Source organism: Urocitellus parryii, unplaced genomic scaffold (genome assembly GCF_045843805.1).
Source record: "Urocitellus parryii isolate mUroPar1 unplaced genomic scaffold, mUroPar1.hap1 Scaffold_53, whole genome shotgun sequence".
Lineage (NCBI taxonomy): Eukaryota > Metazoa > Chordata > Mammalia > Rodentia > Sciuridae > Urocitellus > Urocitellus parryii.
In genome coordinates this window covers 3,257,311-3,265,668 of record NW_027554068.1, presented here as the reverse complement: position 1 = coordinate 3,265,668, position 8,358 = coordinate 3,257,311, and the positions used below count along the sequence as shown (strand labels likewise).

Here is an 8,358-nt window from a genome sequence, read left to right as displayed (position 1 = left end):
TTCCATTGTTGGATGTTTGGAAATGCCACAGCCATCCTATCATTACAAGGACAGTGACCAAAATCCTGAAGATAGCACAGCAGAAAGATGAAAGAAGTTGAATGAGAAGCTCACAGAATCCTCAAAATTCTATTAACTGTTGCTGTATCCATCACTTCTGGACATGGTTAACCTGACAACTTGTTTGTGTATGAAATAAGAAAATGTCCTTGTTATAGAGGGGGAAACGTCCTTCCCCAGCAGAGACCACGTTTTCTAAGGATGAAATGCTTCCCATTTATCCTCAGTCTAAACTATATTGAGACATTGAGATGTGCTGTGGTAATTTAATTGCCAACCTTCATGGCTACTCTACCAATCAGGAAAGAAAGGACGCATACTGAGTAGAGAGACTCTAGGTCTCTGCTAAGTAGGCAGCTGGGTCTGACTACAAAAAGCTTTCCCACCTCAACCACATCCTTACTTACAAATCATACCCTGCATGCTCACTCTCCCCTGATGAATAACCTGCTTTGCAAACTCTGTGACAAAGTTATTTTCACCTTCCATCTGGCAAAGCGTAGGATGACAGTTAATGGGCACTTTTGAGAAGATTTTGTTGCATATCTAGCTAGAGCCATCAATCTGGAAGCTCAGGAGAGATCAAGAAAAGAGAGTTAACTGTGGCAAAGATCTTTACTTTTAGGCTCTAGAAAAGACCTTTGGGTTTTTACAATGGACACCAACTTATGGCTGATCAGATGCTTGCCTGGGAGGCAATGAGGGATTAGAGAAAGGAAGGTGATAGGAACCAAGCAAGGCAAAGGACAATGGGAATAGAAGAGAAAAAAAAATCAGCCTAGCTTCAAAGAGGGGACTTGTTGCCTTTCAATCCTTGCGCATTTACAAGAATACTGTACTAGAATGGGTTAAGGTCATCGTCTTTAGCATCTGGGAAGCATTACTCAGTAGTTAATAAACAGAACATTAAACCTCTGCCCAGATGGCTTTAGGAAAGGAACCTGGACAACCCCAAACTCAGGCACTCTTGTGGCTTCCATCTCCAGTTCTCTTAATCCTGGCCAGTACGGCAGTCTTGGATACTTTCTTCCTGTCATAAGCCAGGCCAAGGGCAGCCATGCAGTCGATGAAGAACATGGTAAAGTTGATGTGCCAGCGGTACTCACTGGCAGAGTAGTCATAGGGGAAGGTGTGGTGGTAGTTGTGGAAACCCTCACCCACAACTCCCAGGGAAACCAGAATATTCTCCCGGGAGTTAATGTTCTTGTCATAGGGGCGGTATCCATACAGGTGGGCAGCACTGTTCACCAGCTGCCCAGGTGGCATTGAGCACTACAGCATATCGCAGGAAAGTGGCAACACACAAGCTGTTTAGAAAAGTTTCACCCCAATAGAACCAGGGCACCAGTGTGGGCAGGATGAAGCATATCAACAGGACAGCGGGCTTGTAGTACCTCCTCTGGAACATCACCAGCTTCTCAGCTTTTAGGTCAGATAGGTTCAGCGTCGCCCCCTTCTCTTTGACAGCTGGGTGTTTGCGCACAAGCAGCCAACCCACGTGAGAGAAGAAGAAGCCGCTGCGGGAGTTGTGAGGGTCGGCATCTGTTTCTGAGAACTTGTGGTGGGCGCGGTGATCTGGGGCCCATTCATAAACATCATTCTGGAACGCCATGGTGTTGGCAAAGATCAGGAAGAGCCAGAGGGGCAGCCACGCTTTGTAAGTTCGGTGGCTCCACAGGCGATGAGCTCCTGCTGTGATGCCCAGGCCACTGATTAAATAGTACACATAGGCCCAGAGCCAAGTGTAGAACTTGCAGGTGGGAACCAGTATGATCCCATACAGGGCTCCCAGGTGCAGCAGACACATGAGGATGATGTTTCTCCAGACAAACTCAAACTTGGGCCTGGGGCCCTCTGCATCCTGGTAGCTGGGGTCATATATGTCATCTTTCATTTCAGGGTGGATGTCTTCTTCGGAGTAGAGAGGGGGGTTTTCCAACTTCTCTCCTTCATTCTGCGGGCTCCCCTTGGGAGGCGCTCTGATGGTGGTGGTGGTGGTGTAGGAGTTGGAGAGCTGAAGCATGTGGGCCGGCATCTTGCCTCGGTGATGCTGGGATACGTTCCCAGGGCCGAGACTGCCGAGCGGAATTCGATCTGCAGAGGCCAGACGATGGACTAACCCGGCTTATGAGCCGCGATCTAGTACGTGCACTCAGAACTCCCACTTTAGTTTTAAGTGTACAATTCAGTGGCATTTGTGAGTGTACAGTTTAGTGGCACTGGGGCACATTCACAATGCAGCTGTCACATCACTCCCTTAGTTTCATTTTAAGCCTTTAATTTCTAATTGCCTTGAAAAAAGTTATAGAGACCAGCAAGTAGCAGGGAAAGACTCTCATAGAAATAAAGGGACTCTTATTTGCTTGGGTCAGACTCACTCTAAATCTCTAAGCTGCCTCAAATTGTGTCCTAGAGCACAGGATCAGGGGAGTTGAACTGGGGTGACAGTAGCCTTCTCTGGGCTTCCTAAATCCTGGGACTGCTGGGCCTGCAGGGCTGTATTCTGTGGTCAGTGGTCTTTCCGCCAGTTCCAAGCCAGGGGCCCAAGTTTGGCTGTCCAGGGAAGAGCTATACCAGGAACTGAGAGACTGTGTTCTAGCCCTGTCTGTGCCAACCACTGGCTGTGTGGCCCTGGGTCGTCCCTAATGGTCTCTGGGTCTAGACTTCCAGGCCAATGATCTGCTTCAGCTGAGTGCAACAATCATGAGGCTTTGTGAAACCTTGAGATGCCTTTCTCCCATGTGCAGGGTCTCAGGACATTTTCAGAGTCAACTAGATGACAAACTATCCTACTTTCCCAGCAATTTCCCAGTATCAGTGCTAAAATCCCAAGTTCCCTTGGGCAAATTGGGATAACAAGGCTCCCTTTCTGGGTTGTGTGGAACCAGTGTGTGTGTGTATGTGTGTGTGAGAGAGATGTGTATGTATACCCATGCATCCTCTGAAATTATACACAGGATCTTGTGTATGAGTACTATCTGGGTAGCAAGGCCATACATATTATTTTTGGAGATTCTCAAATGAATCCCTAATAACAGCTAACAACCACCTTCTTTAAGTAAATATTATTACACTCAATGCTTCTCTGGTTTGGGCAGTATAATATTTACCTGTCAAATGAAAGTATCAAATGGTTACATCTAAAGTCCTGGAGAAGTGTCTTAGTGAACCCCTGTGAACTGTCTGCACTGAACCTGGTTGCTAAGGGAAAACATTGGCTGCTGAAAACTGCTTCCATGGCCAAGGGATAATTTCCATCAAGTCCCAAAACTTCCAGTAGTCCTTTCTGGCTCAATATTAGGCACCATAAGGGAGCCAAAAGTTCACTTTGACCCCACCTAATCTTGAGTCTAGTTGAGCCCACAGTGAACCAGTGCTTGATGCACATTCCACCCACCTTGCAGTGGATTTTTATTGTTGTTGTTGCTTCCTTCCTTCCTTCCTTCCTTCCTTCCTTCCCTCCCTCCCTCCCTGCCTGCCTCCCTCCCTCTCCTCCTCCTCCTCCTCCTCCTCCTCCTCCTCCTCCTCCTCTTCTTCTTCTTCTTCTTCTTCTTCTTCTTCTTCTTCTGGTACTAGGGATTGAACTCAGGGGCACTTAACCAATGAGTCATATCGTGAGCCATTTTTTAAAAAATATTTTATTCAGGGACAGGTTCTCACTGAATTGCTTAGGGCTTTGCTAAATTGCTGAGGCTGGCTTTGAACTTGCAATCCTCCTGCCTCAGCCTCCAGACCTGATGGATTACAGGCATACACCATTGTGCGGGGCTTGTAGTGGGTCTTGAAACCAGATGCTGGATGTCTGAAAACTACAATGTCCATACTCTCTTGCATCTAGATTTTCAGCTTTCTTTTACTTTCACAAATTGATGTATTTACATGAGATTTAGAAGATGACAGCAGGCAGGGGCTGTACTTTTCTTTCAGCAGTTTATGCTGATGAGAATCTGTAGAGTATTTGACTTATCTTGGAGCACCATTGACAGACATGTTTGTGTTGGTTGCTAGCTTTAATGGTGTTAGGAGAGAGGGTGCAGATTAGCCCTTTTGTGGGTAAGAATGGGTCAGGGAGGACTTGGTTCTGGAGTGGCAGCTGTAGAAGAAGCTGCCTAATTGTAGTCTTCCTGCTGAAGCAGTTTCCTGAAGAGGTTATGGTGGCAGAATTCAGAAAGTTGTTTCTAGATCTTGGAAGAGGTAGCAGCTCCTTTGGAAGCCCTGTTTCCAAAAGAAGCTCCCAAATTCTGCTTCTTCAGTCCTTTCTATAATTCTCATAATGTTTAATGCTCTGAAATAAATCACTTTATACCTGAACCAGCTGGTTGTGTTCTGTCCTCTGAACCCAAACCCTGAATCAGAGGCAGAATTCAAACCTGTGCTACACTGAAAATGGTATACTGATTAGGTTGAAACACCTTTCTGATCTCCTCAGGGAAGTTAGTTGTCTTCTGAAGTTTTTCTCCAGTAAAATTTTGCTCATGGAAGGCTTAAGTGGAGAACAAGTCAGAAATCAACTTTATCATGTTTGTAATGAAGATGCTTTGGAATTTGGGGCATGGAGAACAGCAGCTTAGTGTTTATTTAACATTGTTCAAAAGTGACAGGCTCTGCATTTACTTGATTCTTATGTTTGATGGCTACAAAATGTTCTCTCAGGGTTGGGGGAGGAAAATAATTAATCGGATTTATTGTAACTCCCTCAAGGATAAGATAGTTCTACACACTGCACATAGATTCTCCATGCCAAGCAAATGTGGCCCACATCTCCAGTCCTTTGGACTTTGATGGTATGAACAGGTTCCCTGAGAAGCATATAATCATCCCCCCTTGTGTCCCCCCAAATAAGGCTAACATTTATACATTAATTACACATTGGTATGGGTTCTTTGACAGCCTGAGCACGGTTAGTGTGAAAATGTGAAACTGATGTTTCCTAATGCCCCGTCACCTCTGGGTGAAATGATAAAATGCTCCAGTGAGGATTACATCTTGAACATCTGTTACCTCCTCCAAAGGCTCAAACATCACAAAAGATTCATCTTGAAATAGAGGACAAGACTCTGTTTGCAAAGTCATTGTTGCAACAGTAGCTGATTGGAACAAGACTCCCAAGGAGCACTGAACTGCTTTCTGATGGAATTGGTGGTGAGATTTAATGTTCAATCTTGGCAACTTGGAGTCCAACCAGGAAATAGTCACAACAGCAGTCCTGCTTGTCCTGAAGAATGTTGGCATCCCGAGGAACCAAGCAAGCTGGAACTAGATGACACACATATTTTGACAATTCTTGCCACCTGAACTCATTATAATACTTTAGAAAAGACACAGATGTTACATGAGTCATTTCTTGGATTCTTTTTTTCCTACTTTAATATAGAATGTTAGAAGACAACCACATAGAAAGAGAACCATGGCAACAAGATAGAATTATCTGAAGTGGGGTCACACACCTACATTAGAAAGCCCTCCTCTCTGGGTAATTTTCTCAATAGCTGTCTTCAGGTCTCGAGAATTCATGTGAGTTTTGAGGTTAAACTGGTTAGCAGGGTTGTCATTGAAGAGGTAGAACAAAAAAAAATTAAAAAATTGCTCAAAAGTTATTACTGTCAAGAAAGGTAAAAATAATACTTAATTCTTTTATATACAAAGAGAAGCTGCTTCAAAGCCTTAAACTGTGTTCATAAAATGTTCCACTGTGGGCAGAGTGATGGGAAGACAGAGACCAGGATCCTTCACAGGGGAAAGGTTAATAAAATAGGTACTTGTCACCCCGTTTCTCTATATGCTTAACAAAACACTGTTGAAATCTTAAGAACTGTTTGCTAATCTTGTTCCCAGAATGTGCTGTCCCTAACTGTGGACTGTCTGCTAATCTTGTTCCCAGAATGAGCTGTCCCCAACTGCCAAACTACAAAATGTAACTTCTCTCGCTGCCCTCTCCAGGGAAAGTATATAAGCTCTACTCAAGCTGTTCTCAGGGCTCTCTCTCTCTCTCTTTGCTATAGAGAGCTCGGGCCCCAGCATGCTGGTCTCCAAATAAACCTACCCTTCTGCTATTGCATAAGACAGTCTCTTGTGGTCTCTTACTCCAACGTTTCACCGGACCCTTACAACAGGGGATGGAGAGAGGTTTTTTCAGAACTGTGACCCACTGTATGAGTGTGCAATCCATGTAGTCAGATGGGGGTTGGTTTACTGCTTTGCTACCACCATTTGGGATTCTTAACAATTTTTGAAAGAGGACCTGCATATTATGACGCTATTTTGGGCTATATGTTACTAAGTCCTCAAGTGTGGGCATGGAGACCTTTTTTTAAAAAATTTGATGGTACTGGGGATTGAACTCAGGGCCTCCTGCATGCTAGGCAAGAGCTTTACCACTGAGCTACACTCCCAACCAGGGAGGAGACTTTCAAAGCATCTTTTCCAAGATCCCCAGAAGTAGATCAATGAGAAGTTGCTTTGGGCAGCAAAGGTGCCTGACAGTAGATCCCTACTGAGTTCTTGGGGATAGACAATGCAGTCACCAGGGAACCAGTCACCAGGATCTAAGAGAAAGGAGACATTCTCTGCTTCTTTTCCCACCCTTCCTTCTTCCCTCTTTTCTAATCTTCTTAGGTATCTCAAGGTGATCTGAGTTATTTCCATAAGCTGTGCTAATCAAAATGGCAGGTGATGTAAAGCTGGGGTGGGGAGATAGAAAGCCACTTTCAGGGAAGACAGGAAATTTAAAATAAGTTCAACCAAGGTAAGGCCTTGGGGCAACTCCCCACCAGATGAAAACTAAGTCCCATGGTGAGGATTAAATGAAAACAAGTAAAAACAGCAAAGCAATCAGGAAATGGGGAATTTTGGACCTCTTAGCTGAGCATCAAATGTCCTTATCTGAGGAGGTAGTCACACACTTACACTCTTACAAAGCAATCCAGTGATGGATGGAGGCTCAAACCTTTCTTTTTTAATATTTATTTTTTTTAGTTATAGTTGGACACAGTACCTTAATTCTACTTAATTATTTTTATGTGGTGATGAAGATCGAACCCAAGGTCTTACACATGCTAGGCAAACGCTCTACGGCTGAGCCACAACCCCAGTCCTCAAACAATTTCTTTATAGTAACAAAACCCAGACTCATGTACTCCCATTGTTTGGCTTCATATTTTGGCTTTCAAAGCCTCCATGACTTGGTTCTAACTTATGGTGATACTCCTCTTTTTCTCTCTCTCCCCTCTTCTTCTTTTCCAAGATATCCTATATATATTCTAGTCAAAATGCCAAAATGAACTGCTCACTCTTTCCTGTGTTCTATACCATCTTGTTACTTTGTTTTTGTTTTGTTTCGTGGTACTGGGGATGGCATCCATGGGCGCTTTTTGCCATTGAGGCTGGCTTTGAACTTGCGATCCTCCTGCTTCAGCCTTCTGAGTGGCTGAGATTACAGGCATGCATCATTACACCCCGAAAGTCTTGTTATTCCTTGTGGTCATGTTTTTCAGCCACCACAAGCACTGGCTGGTAGGGGACACTGACGTGTTACCTAAAAGAAACACAGGGATCCGTTCCTGTGTACCTCTGGTCATAGTAGTATCATCAACAGATCAACACATTACCTATTTTACATGTGTTTGTCTTTGAAGATACTGAAAGTTAATATTTCTTAAATATTAATGATATCTATTTTTTTAATAATACAACATTAGGTGAGAAGGGTTTAATACTTTTCTTGACCTTGGATAATGTGTAAATGTCTTTGGCTTTCAGTCTCATAACAGTGCTGTCCATTAGGCTTTGTTTGGTGATTTGCTTTTTAGTCAGTTGTCACCTCATGAATTCCTGAGTTTCTTTTCCATCTTTTCCACAGCTTCGCCACACATGGTAGATGTTACTTAAGCACTTTCTGAAGCACACTCACATACCAATCAGCAAATCTCCTCTCCTATTGCTGAATGTACCAAATTATCAATTAACATTGAGCTCACAACCAATGGCGCTATATCTCATGCCTGAGAGAAGCCCATCTAACTTTTGTGACTTTCTCTGGAAGCCATAGCACAGCCTTCTTGTTACATCACTATTATCTATCAGAAGCAAAGAGGTTATTACAGGAAAAACATAGCTTTCCAAAAATTGAAGGAGCCAAATGGGGACCATAGACAACTTATAAATAGGTGGAGGATAGGTATCCCAAAAAAGCTCTCAAAACTACAAGGAAGATGTTGTTAAGAATACATCAGAGGCACCAGGCACAGTGGTGCATGCCTGTAATCCCACTGACTGAGGCGGCTCAGGCAAAAAGATGGC

The 8,358-nt window shown here is 43.9% G+C and overlaps 1 non-coding gene and 1 pseudogene across 1 annotated transcript; both read right to left on the bottom strand.

The window, feature by feature from the left end:
* Nucleotides 1–883: 883 nt before the first annotated feature.
* Nucleotides 884–2,110, bottom strand: LOC144252714 (stearoyl-CoA desaturase pseudogene; annotated as a pseudogene).
* A 4,270-nt stretch (nt 2,111–6,380) lies between these two features.
* On the bottom strand, nt 6,381–6,452 carry Trnaa-agc (transfer RNA alanine (anticodon AGC)). The gene has a single exon. It is a non-coding gene; the product is annotated as a tRNA-Ala (tRNA).
* Nucleotides 6,453–8,358: the final 1,906 nt, after the last annotated feature.